At 41.6% G+C, this 11,824-nt stretch overlaps 2 pseudogenes; one reads left to right on the forward strand and one right to left on the reverse strand.

The window, feature by feature from the left end:
• Positions 1 to 1,249: 1,249 nt before the first annotated feature.
• On the forward strand, positions 1,250 to 4,738 carry LOC131697757 (galactoside alpha-(1,2)-fucosyltransferase 2-like; annotated as a pseudogene).
• Positions 4,739 to 5,070: 332 nt separating this feature from the next.
• LOC117414319 (ectonucleoside triphosphate diphosphohydrolase 8-like) lies at positions 5,071 to 11,610 on the reverse strand (annotated as a pseudogene).
• Positions 11,611 to 11,824: the final 214 nt, after the last annotated feature.

Consider the following 11,824-nt stretch of genomic DNA (forward strand, 5'->3'; position numbering starts at 1 on the left):
AGATAAGTTCTTCACTGTGCGACACAACTCTTGGCCACTGAATCCGACGTCTCTGAGAAACCGGGTTGTAGAGTGTGCCACAAATCCTCGACAACCCACCTCCACTGGGTAAACCCAGTCTCTCCATCCTCGCTGTTCTGCTTCAGTGGCTAGTTGAGCATACCGCAGTTTCTTCCTCTCATATGCCTCATCTACAGCATCCTCCCGTGGCACTGTTTACTCTACCAGGTGAACAAGGCATGCTGATCCAGACCACAAGACAATATCTGGTCGAAGGTTAGTGGTGGCAATCTCAGGTAGAAAAATAAGCCATTGACCAGCATCTGCCAGCATTTTCCAATCTCTAGCAGCTTCCAGTTGTCCTGGGCGAGGATTGGTTTTAATACTTTTTCTTGGTGGTTGCTCTCCTGGGTGGAGGAATGTTGTCTTTTGTGTGTAATGTTTTGATGGAACAGGTGGCAACTTATTGGTCATGTTACGCGTGTCTTCCAATGCTAAGGCCAAACATTGCAGCACCTGGTCCTGGCGCCAAATAAACCGTCCTTGGCTAAGAGCCACCTTACATCCTGTCAAAATGTGCCTTAATGTTGCAGGTGATGAACACAAAGGACATGAGGGATCCTCTCCTACCCAGAGGTTTAGGTTCTGTGGTGATGGGCGAACATCATATGTTGAGCTGATGAGGAAACTGATCCTGCTCTGTTCCATTGACAATAGGTCTTGCCAGCCAATCTTGCGTTGTTCCACACTCTCCCATCTCATCCATTCTCCCTGCTTGGCCTGGGAAATAGCCTTTATACACCTCATCCTCTCCTCCTGCTTTAACATCTCGTTGACTACCAGCTTCCTCCGTTGAGCTGGGGCTGCCTTGTGCCATGTAGGAGGAGCTGAACTGAGACCAAGACCCCCTCTTCCATGCTGAACTTGCCCCATGATATCACCAATTCGAAGGGCAGCCTTTGCATCCTCCACAGTTTTCTTTGCAGCCCACTTTCTTCCAGTTTTCAATACAGGTGCTGCCTCCCTTACGCATTTGTCACGTGACTCTACTAATGTCATTTAGTTGCAGTATTCCTTTAGTTGCAGTAGTTGTTAGTTGCAGTATTCCTTTACCATAAAGTCCCACTCTGCTGAGGCAGCGTGGAACTCCCAACCATCTCCTGATGTATGAACTGATTAAAGCTTCCAGCTTCTCTACTGTTGTCAAAGAAACATCGTACACATATGTATTCACTAACAAAATTAAGCTTTCAAAACAAAATACAAAACAAAAAGGTTCAAACAATCAAATGCAAACAACATACCATCACCACAGCCTGCTACTCCTGTATCCCTCTACTACACACCAAACAAACCTCCCTTTAATAGGATGCAGCTGGGCATTCAATCAGGGATAGAGCTGGAGATTAACCCCATCCCTGCTAAACACACACACATGCATATTTACAGGAAAGTGGGTGGTGGTTTTCTTTATCAAAAACACTTACATACATTTTCTTTTACTCTTTTTAGGATACCAAAGAAAACAAATGAAACTTGAAAAGCCAATGACTTGGAAACCATGTATTTTCTTACTGTTTCTACTATGTATCTTCATAATGTCCTTCTTATATGGAGTCATTGAAATATTTAATAAACAGCAAATCCTGAAGATGGATCAATTAAAATCAAGTTCCAAATCAACAATGACCACTATTAGAAAGGATCAAGGGATATGGACTGTAAACTCACTTGGCCGTCTTGGCAATCAAATGGGTGAGTATGCAACTCTGTATGCCTTGGCTAAGCAAAACAATCACCAAGCATACATACTTCCAGAGATGCATGAGTACTTAGCACCAATCTTCAAGATCACTTTACCTGTGCTTCATAGTAAAATTAACACAAACATACAATGGAAACATTACTGGCTCCATGACTGGATGTCCAATGAGTATTACAACATTCCTGGGGATTATGTGAAGCTAACAGGACCTTCTACCATCATATTAAAGAAGACATCCTTAGGGAATTCACCTTCTATGATTTCCTCAAAGACGAGGCCAACCGGTACCTGGAAGGTATTAAAGGGAGTCGGGAAAATGTCACCTTCATTGGAGTCCATGTGTGAAGGGGGGACTATGTGCATGTTATGAGAGATGCATGGAAGGGAGTGGTAGCAGATAAGGCCTACATTGATAAAGCCATGTCTTATTTCAGGAACAAGTATCAAGAACCTGTGTTTGTGGTAACCAGCAATGGCATGGAGTGGTGCAAAGAGAACATTGATGCTTCTAAAGGAGATGTGTGTTTCTCTGGTGATGGAAATGAATCAAACCCAGCAAAGGACTTTGCTATTCTTGCTCACTGCAATCACACCATCATGACTATTGGGACATTTGGCTACTGGGCTGGGTACCTTGTTGGTGGGGAGATGGTTTATCTCTCCAACTTCACACTCCCTGAATCACCATTCCTGAAATTATTCAAGTATGAAGCTGCCTTCCTTCCTGAATGGCATGGGATCCCAGCTGACCTTTCACCCCTTCTGAATTCAATCAAACCATAGATCGATGAATTGCTCTACTTCACTTGTAACAATGAACAACTTGGCAAAAAATTAGGAGGACTCGCTGACAGCACGCGCTTCAGAGGACACGCATGCTTGCCTTCATCTCTCCCAAGTCAATACGGGAGCTGCAGCACTGAGACAAGGTCTTAAAAACAATTGGATATTCCAAATTGGGAGAAAATAGGTAAAAATAATTGCCAATTCCAAATTTAAAAATAAAAAAGTTAAAACCAAAAAAGCTTGGAGAACAAAACAAGAGAGAATGGTATTCCATGCCAAACAAGGAGGCGAGTGAAATGGGGACAGTTTTGGCTGAATTCAGAAAACTCTGTAAAGATGTGAACACCAGCCTTCAAATAGTAGAAGAGGCTGAAAGCAGAATTAATGAAATGGAAGACAGCTGCATCAGTCGTGAGAGATTGTTAAGAAAGAAAGGCATCATTGATTATTGCAATTCAGTCTGATCCGCAGGATATATTACAATCCAGAACAATATTTCAAACAGTTTCTCAGATAACAAACATCATTGTACCACCTGATATGTCTTGGCGATATGTCTTTAGTGACAAATATGGGCATTGGGGATGTTTGATTTATTAAGATGGCACTAATAACAGCTGATAAATATATTGCCCTTTGTTGGAAAAATGATAACTCCCCAAATATATCTATGTGGTTTGGGAATATTTAGTCATCTGTCCTTTGTGAAAAAAAATACTGTAGGATTTGCAAAAGGAACTGGCTCTTTGAAGAGATATGGGGTGGATTTATTAACTTCCTTAACTCCTCAACTTATTTTGCCACCACAAAGTATAGCTCCCTCCTGACGAGAGTTTATCCGCAGTCCAGTTATTTTTGTTATATTATATAACATATAATATAACATATATTATAGAACATATAATAACACAGCTGCTTAAAATGTTTCTTTTAAGCAGCAATTAAAATAAACAAATCCCTTGGGCCGGATGAGATCCTCCCAATAGTACTCAAAGAAATGAAAGAAGTTATTTACAAACCGCTAAAAAAGATCATGCAACAATCTCTTGACACAGGCGTTGTACCGACAGACTGGAAAGTAGCAAACGTAATACTGATCCACAAAAAGGGAAGACAAAACCGAACCAGGTAACTACATACCAATAAGCCTGACCTCTATTATATGTGAACTTATGGAAACTATAATAAGATCCAAAATGGAAAATTACTTATATGGTAACAATATCCTGGGAGACAGTCAACGTGGTTTTAGGAAAGGGAGATCGTGTCTAACTAACCTGCTTGATTATTTTGTGGATGCAACATCGACAATGGATAATTGCAAAGCATAAGACATGGTTTATTTAGATTTCCAGAAAGCTTTTGACAAAGTACTGCATAAAAGATTAATTCTCAAACTGAACGCAGTAGGGATTCAAGGAAATGCATGCACATGGATTAGGGAGTGGTTAACATGTAGAAAACAGAAAGTATTGATTAGAGGAGAAACCTCAAAATGGAGCGAGGTAACCAGTGGTGTACCACAGGGATCAGTACTAGGTCCTCTGCTATTCCTAATCTACATTAATGATTTAGATTCTGGTATAGTAAGCAAACTTGTTAAATTTGCAGACGACACAAAAATAGGAGGAGTGGCAAATACTGTTGCAGCAGCCAAGGTCAAATTTTCCATTTTGGATCTTATTATAGTTTCCATAAGTTTACATATGATAGAAGTCTGGCTTATTGGTCTGTAGTTACCTGGTTCGGTTTGTAAACCTTCTTATGTATGTTCTTATATGTTATTACTTTTAACAGGTTGTTTGGGTTTTTTATTTTTGGTTTGTTTTTGTTTAAGTACTGCATTATATTTCAGGAAGGTATGGTGGGAATCCATGTAGAGGAACTACTGTTTAACTTCTCTATTGTTTTTATAATTTTATTTTCTGTCATTCTACTGTGTTTTGGATAGTTTGTTTGTTGTTATAAAGACAGATTTATATTACAGAGTTTCCAAATGTGAGGAAGAATGACACAAAACTGACTTTAAAAAAAAGAAAATTGTGAATAAACTTGAAAGATGAAATACCAGAGCTTTTAACAGTTTGGGTATATTAGATGCTATTTGATCTGTTTCCATACTTTTGTTAAGTGCTTTGTGATCATTTGTCTTTATTAATAAAGATTATTATTATTATTATAATAACACCCTGGAGTTAAAGTGTGCAATGTGTAGTGCAGTGCATGGCAGAGAAAGGAATTGGTTAGCATGGTAACACACTGATAAGAATGGTAAAGCAGGATATCAAAGAGGGTGAATCATTGGAAAGGCACAGTGTGAACATGGCAGGATATGAAAAGCATCCTCGTTTTCACCACGAGTTTTAGGCTTCTTTCAAGGATCAGCAGGTGACAGCAGAGCATTGTTAAATGAGCACTCAGACAGACATGCTATTGCTTAAGAGAAAAACCCATGCAAACTAAAGGGGCTATTCTGCAGGGGGATGGTTTCATGATAGAAACATGTCACATCACATGCATCACAGGAAAGCCTTTTATTGCAAAAGTGTCAACCTTTCCTCATTTACATCTGAAGAGAAAACACCGAAACTACAGTTAAAGACTAGAAATCAATATTATTCATTTTTAGAGTAATATAGTTGTGCATCTATTTCCCCTAAGAGAACACTTCTACAGTATTATATATATGCAATAAACAGAAATACCAATAGAGACTTCTGAACCGGTATAAATATAACACTATACAACAGAAACATACCAAAAACAAGAAATCCAAATATACTACAATATATATTTATATAAAAAATGTAATCATACACTGTACAATTGAAGACAGAAATGGAGTATTTAGATTTCAGATCCTTAAGTTTCGAATGATACAGGATAGTTTATAAAATGTTGTGCCATGCACAGAGCTCCACTAAAATACAGTAAAATCATTTTTTTGCTGAAGTACCCGTACCATTGCTGTCATTTCAGCATCAAAAACCAGGATGGGGACAAATCCATACTTGGCCTCTATATTAACCAGACCTCGTCCCCCTCCTCCTCCTCTTCTTCACTGTCCCCTTTTTGGTGACTCAGTTGCTGACTGGTGTGAGTTGAAGCTGCGGCGGCACTGAGTGTAGCACTGCACTACCAGGGCCAGCAGGCTCAGCGCAATGACCAGTACGATGAAGAAGACCGAGGCGGCCCGCACGCTGTAGCCATGACCTTTCAGCTCGCAGGGGTCTCAGTGGGGATTAGGTTGGTCAAGTTCAGCGTGTAGCCCAGCATCCAGCCGATATCGGGGTCATCGGCCTGAAAGAGAGGAGGGCTCGAGTAAATGAGGGGAACACGTAGCACCAGTTATTCTGCAGCCCTGCGGAAGGAGACGCAACAAAAGAGAGTAAGATAACATTAGAACGATCTTCAGCTGGTTCAAGTCTGAAGAAGAAAAGCTGCTGCTGTTTCGCTTGCAGTTTATTAGTTTGTTGGCGCGAGGTTTGATCGCTGCACGGACTGAAACTCCCTCACCCTCACCCTCACCTTCTTCTCAAAGACGATCTTGTTCCATGATTGGTTGTCAAACTTGTAGGCATCAGCCAGTAGAGTGGTGATGTAATAGCTGGTGGCGCAGTACTCTCTCAGATTATTCTCCCTCTCTGTGGGAAAGTCTGTCTTCAGCTGCAGCAAAAACACAGATGCAGCACTTTCAGCACAGGGTGGTTATGGATCAAACAACTCAGCTGGACGATAACCAGAAGAACAGCTTGCAAATGTTTTACCAGCTAAAGGTTTTATGGAACAGATATCCAACTGTATATAAGAACTCTATCCTTCAGCCATGCAATAGCCTTGATGCTGAGGTTTGGATTATTTCTGAAGTGTGATTCTGCAGTGAGTCCCTGCCCCGCCCTGCCCCACCCCCGATACGCACGCTGCTCCAGTCTCTCTTGCAGAATTCTTCAGTGGTTTTCTTCGTAACATCCAGAGAGGACCGTGGAGCCAGCTTAAGAAAGTCAAACGTGTAGAAAAACGCAGAGAAGGCCTGAAGAGAAACAACAATAACAACAATTCATATCCGAGTCACCTCTTGGGGACGTGCCCCCACCTTGTTATTTTGCTATCTAAATTGCACATCAAACAAAGTCATTGTCAGGAGACTAACTGGTATGAAAGCTGTAAAAACAGCAGCCCAGGGATGCCAGAGAATTACAAAGAAGTTGCCACGCACTGAAGGTTGACAGACCCCATCGAATGAGCACTCTGGCTTCCCGGCGCAGGCGGAACAGTTGAAGAGGGTTTTGATGAGCGACTCGCACTGCGCGGGGCTTCCATTGCCCGTGAACGTCACTCTACTGTCAGGGAGGTAGGGCTCTGGCTTAGTGGGGCAGGGGGAATGAAAGATCTCTCCCAGCGTGGTATTAAGCCAGTGGGGAAGTAGGGGTGGACCATTGGCTTGGCTATGTTGTTTTCCTGGTGAAAGAAAAAACTTTAATGTCCCTGAATTAAAATACTCCGCTGCCCAACGTAATTCTATGATTACATTCACACTGTGCTGGGAAGCAGCTTCCTTTAGAGAAGTCCAACAAACACTGTAAGAGGAGCTCCTTGAGGAACTGATTCTCCCAAGAAGAGCAGGACTAGCTGGATTGACCTGAGTTACCTTCACAAGCTTGGCAAGGACAGAGTTCCTGAACTGCATTTTCCCGTAGGACAGGAAGCTGTGTGTGTACGCCGTGTGTTCGTATCCTCCCAATAGTACTCAAAGAAATGAAAGAAGTTAATAACAAACCGCTAACCAAGATCATGCAACAGTCTCTTGACACGGGGGTTGTACCGACAGACTGGAAAATTGCAAACGTAATACCGATCCACAAAAAAGGAGACAAAATTGAACCAGGTAACTACAGACCAATAAGCCTGACTTCTATTATATGTAAACTTATGGAAACTATAATAAGATCCAAAATGGAAAATTACCTATATGGTTACAATATCCTGGGAGACAGTAAGCATGGTTTTAGGAAAGGGAGGTTGTGTCTAACTAACCTGCTTGATTTTTTTGAGGATGCAACATCGACGATGGATAATTGCAAAGCATTGTGACATGGTTTATTTAGATTTTGACAAAGTCCCGGGTAAAAGATTAATTCTCAAACTGAACGCAGTAGGGCTTCAAGGACATGCATGCACATGGATTAGGGACTGGTTAACATGTAGAAAACAGAAAGTACTGATTAGAGGAGAAACCTCAAAATGGAGCGAGGTAACCAGTGGTGTACCACAGGGATCAGTATTTGGTCCTCTGCTTTTCCTAATCTACATTAATGATTTAGATTCTGGTATAGTAAGCAAACTTGTTAAATTTGCAGACGACACAAATAGGAGGAGTGGCAAACACTGTTGCAGCAGCAAAGGTCATTCAAAATGATCTAGACAGCATTCAGAACTGGGCAGACACATGGCAAATGACATTTAATAGAGAAAAGTATAAAGTATTGCACGCAGGCAATAAAAATGTGCATTATGAATATTATATGGGAGGTACTGAAATTGAAGGAATCTATGAAATACCTAGGAGTTTATGTTGACTCAGAAATGTCTTCATCTAAACAATGTGGGGAAGCTATAAAAAAAGGCCAACAAGATGCTCGGATATATTGTGAGAAGTGTTGAATCAAGGAAAGTAATGTTAAAACAATGCATTAGTAAGACCTCACCTAGAATATTGTGTTCCGTTCTGGTCACCTCGTTACAAAAAGGATATTGCTGCTCTGGAAAGAGTGCAAAGAAGAGCAACCAGAATTATCCCGGGTTTAAAAGGCATGTCGTATGCAGACAGGCTAAAAGAATTGAATCTGTTCAGTCTTGAACAAAGAAGACTACGTGGTGATTTGATTCAAGCATTCAAAATCCTAAAAAAAAGTTATAGACAATGTCGGCCCAAGGTACTTTTTTGACTTGAAAAAATAAACAAGGACCAGGGGTCACAAATGGAGATTAGATAAAGGTGCATTCAGAACAGAAAATAGGAGGCACTTTTTTTACACAGAGAATTGTGAGGGTCTGGAACCAACTCCCCAGTAATGTTGTTGAAGCTGACACCCTGGGATCCTTCAAGAAGCTGCTTGATGAGATTCTGGGATCAATAAGCTACTAACAACCAAACGAGCAAGATGGGCCGAATGGCCTCCTCTCGTTTGTAAACTTTCTTATGTTCTTATGTATCCATAGAGACGGAAGCTGGCCTCGGTCTGTTTGTCTGCAATCCGTCCTTCAGGGGTGAAGGTGATCTGTGTGGAGGCACCTCCCATGTCCAGGGCACCCAGGATCTTTCCATTCTTGGGGTGCAGCCTCTTCCCTTCGTAGGAGTACTGCAACACAGAGAAAACAAACTGCAGGGCTGGGGGACAGGCACCTCTGCCTTCCTGCTACTGCCTCCCTCCCGAACCTTAGCTTTAATCACTGAACCTCACTGCCTCCCTCCCAGTGCCACCCAGGCAGTCAGATCACTGCCTTACCTTGATGAAGGAGCTGAGCAGGTAGTTGATGGTGATCCAGCCGTATGCCCCTTCCTCCACCCCAGACAGGATGCGGGCGCCCTGGAATTTGAAAGGGTACGAGCCAATCATCTTCCCCACCTCCACCAGCACCTGCTCCCTCTGCGCAGGGCTCTGAATCCTGCAGGGAAACATTTCAGAAGTCAGATACAGGTCAGTCAGGGTTGAGAAATGTATTGCCCAAAGTCAGCGAGGGGGAGTGACTTCTCTTAGCTGTGTAACCCCCCTGTCAAGCCAGGCTTGGGGAATTGCCTGTACTTTTTGCAAAGGCTAAGAGTTCAGTCAACACTTTATTTTTACTGGCCATAGAAACTGAGTGTGATAGCGGCAGTTTTTTTTTTTTTTTCCTGAGCCCATCGGACAGCTATATAAATAAAAAACAAAGAATTTAATAAATGGAATTTAGTCGATAGTTACCAGAACTGCCAGGTTGGAACTGTCTTGTTAGGGGGACAATGCAAACAGCGATGGAGAGCGCAAGGTGAGAGAGAGCAGAGATACTATAAGAGTGAGATGGTAAACTCAGCAGCTTCTTCCATCCTCGCTCACGCAAAAAGATATGGGAAATAAGGAGTCCCGGGGAGCAGTTTTTTCCTATCTACAGAACGTAGAAGCTTGCTGCTGGCCTCAGTCTGAGCAGTCTTACGAAAAAATGACTTCATATTTTTACACGATTCAACTTAGAGACACCCCTATTTGACACTTACTGTACATATCACTATTAATTAGATTAATGCATTTGTCTGACCTGTCAGCTACTTTATATCACCCAAGTCCTTCCTGAAATTGCCTGCTGCTCATGCATATTGTAGTCTAAACCAAGCAAACTGCTGCACCACGTTGTTTTGAGCAAATTATAGATCTTAATAGAATAATTCTTACTGTGATATTGTGCAACTTTAGGGTTATTTTAAAATTTTTAAAATACATATAATTGCTATGCCTTTTTTCAGTTTTTTGATGTGGTAAAACATGAAATGCGATAGTTCAAATCATTGCGTGAAAGGGCCTTGTGCAGGACTAGTTTTAAAATATTTTATATATATTTATATATATTGCTTCTACTTTGATTTATTATTTTTCATGTTAGAAACCCTAATTCGTTAGCTAATACATTGCTTTATTCAATACTGTGTTCTATAACGTTACAAATAGATGGATTAATCGGGGATTGTCTTTAAAAAAAAAATAAAACTAGTATGGCCATTGGTCACTGGCTAGAACAATAGCATTGATTTACGATGTTTCATACCAGCAGCCCCAGAGAAGTCGGCGTCTATTTTATATCAATTTATTTAACAAGACCTGCAATCTGCAGTTATAATGTATCAAAGTGGAGTAATTGATCACTATTATAAAATAATGTATTGATTTATCGCACTGTATGCATTTTACATGTGTTTCTTAACCTGTATGTGCACTACAGTGCATGTTGGTGCGTGTTGTAAAATCGTATCCATGGCATCTTCATACCCGCATCCATCACAGCAAGCCCTTCACGCATTTGAAATTGAACGCTCTGACAATCCAGCTCCAAAGCTGGAGCTGCTAGTGTGCTCGGAGCGCTTCAACAGGATTCTCCTCGGAGTTTTCCGAACGACACCAAAGAGCACTCCGAGAGTTTACGAACGGCCAGAGTGCACTCTGACAATCTCAGACTGAGTTTACAAACGCCCCCCTAAGAGGTTGTTCTTGTGTCCAATCGTTTGTGCGTTCTGAATTGGACATTTTTTGACTGAAAAAAAACTAAACACCTTAAAAAAGTGCTTGTTTAGATAACTGCATCGCATGACAAGAAAAAAAACAGCTGCATGAGGATTATACGAGAATGGAGAGGGAGTAAGTACATGTGAACGTGTGGGCTGCAGTGTGTAGTGAAAGGGTGATGCAGGTGCTCCAGACAAGGACAAACACAAAGTTCACGGTTCAAGTTCCTTTTTATTTCTTGACCAAATATTAAATAATAAAGCTGGCTCTACCCAGCAATGGGTATTGCCAGCGTCAAAACAAGGGGTTGCAGTCCCGAAATAATAATCACAAAACCCACAAACACCTCTCCGGACAGTGCGTGCTTTTAGTGCAGGTGCGGTGCTAGAAACAGTGATACTTGGTTAAGTGCAGGTGAGGTGAAGTCCGGGTGAATCGCTGGCCCGGGCTGCAGCTCCCAGATCCCAGATCCGTGCTTAATTATTCTGGCAATGACAAAAGACACACGGTTGCAAAACAAACACAAAACACTTACCTCTCGCTCCAAACAGTTCTCGTTTCCTCCCATCAACCACAACAAAGGAACCGGTTATGGCGTCACGTCCCCTTAAAGTACCCTCAGCATTGCCCCCTCCGATAGCTAGTTCAATCACGTCTCCTCCAATTCATGAATGAAACTTTGTTGAATGAAACTGGTACCGTGACGCCATCCCATTCCTGAATGGCCGGCTTCCGACTGCCCCCGGAATAAACTGCCGAAACATTCAGTACGGGGCACGCAGTTTTTGCTGTACAGTGCTGTCACAGGTCGAGAGGGAGATTGTTGATTCAGATTCATTCGCTGTTTGTCACAGTACATTATAACCTTTATTGTAATTAGTACAATATTTAGGTTTAATATCCTATTTTTGGCTCGTCTCATTTTTTTTATAAACGCCTGGGTTATGGGCTTTAATACGTGCTCTTGTGTGCTTGGTGCGTATGTAAGTGTGTCAAAATACAATGATTTGTCTTTAGAAAA

This window comes from Acipenser ruthenus, chromosome 16 (genome assembly GCF_902713425.1).
Source record: "Acipenser ruthenus chromosome 16, fAciRut3.2 maternal haplotype, whole genome shotgun sequence".
NCBI lineage: Eukaryota > Metazoa > Chordata > Actinopteri > Acipenseriformes > Acipenseridae > Acipenser > Acipenser ruthenus.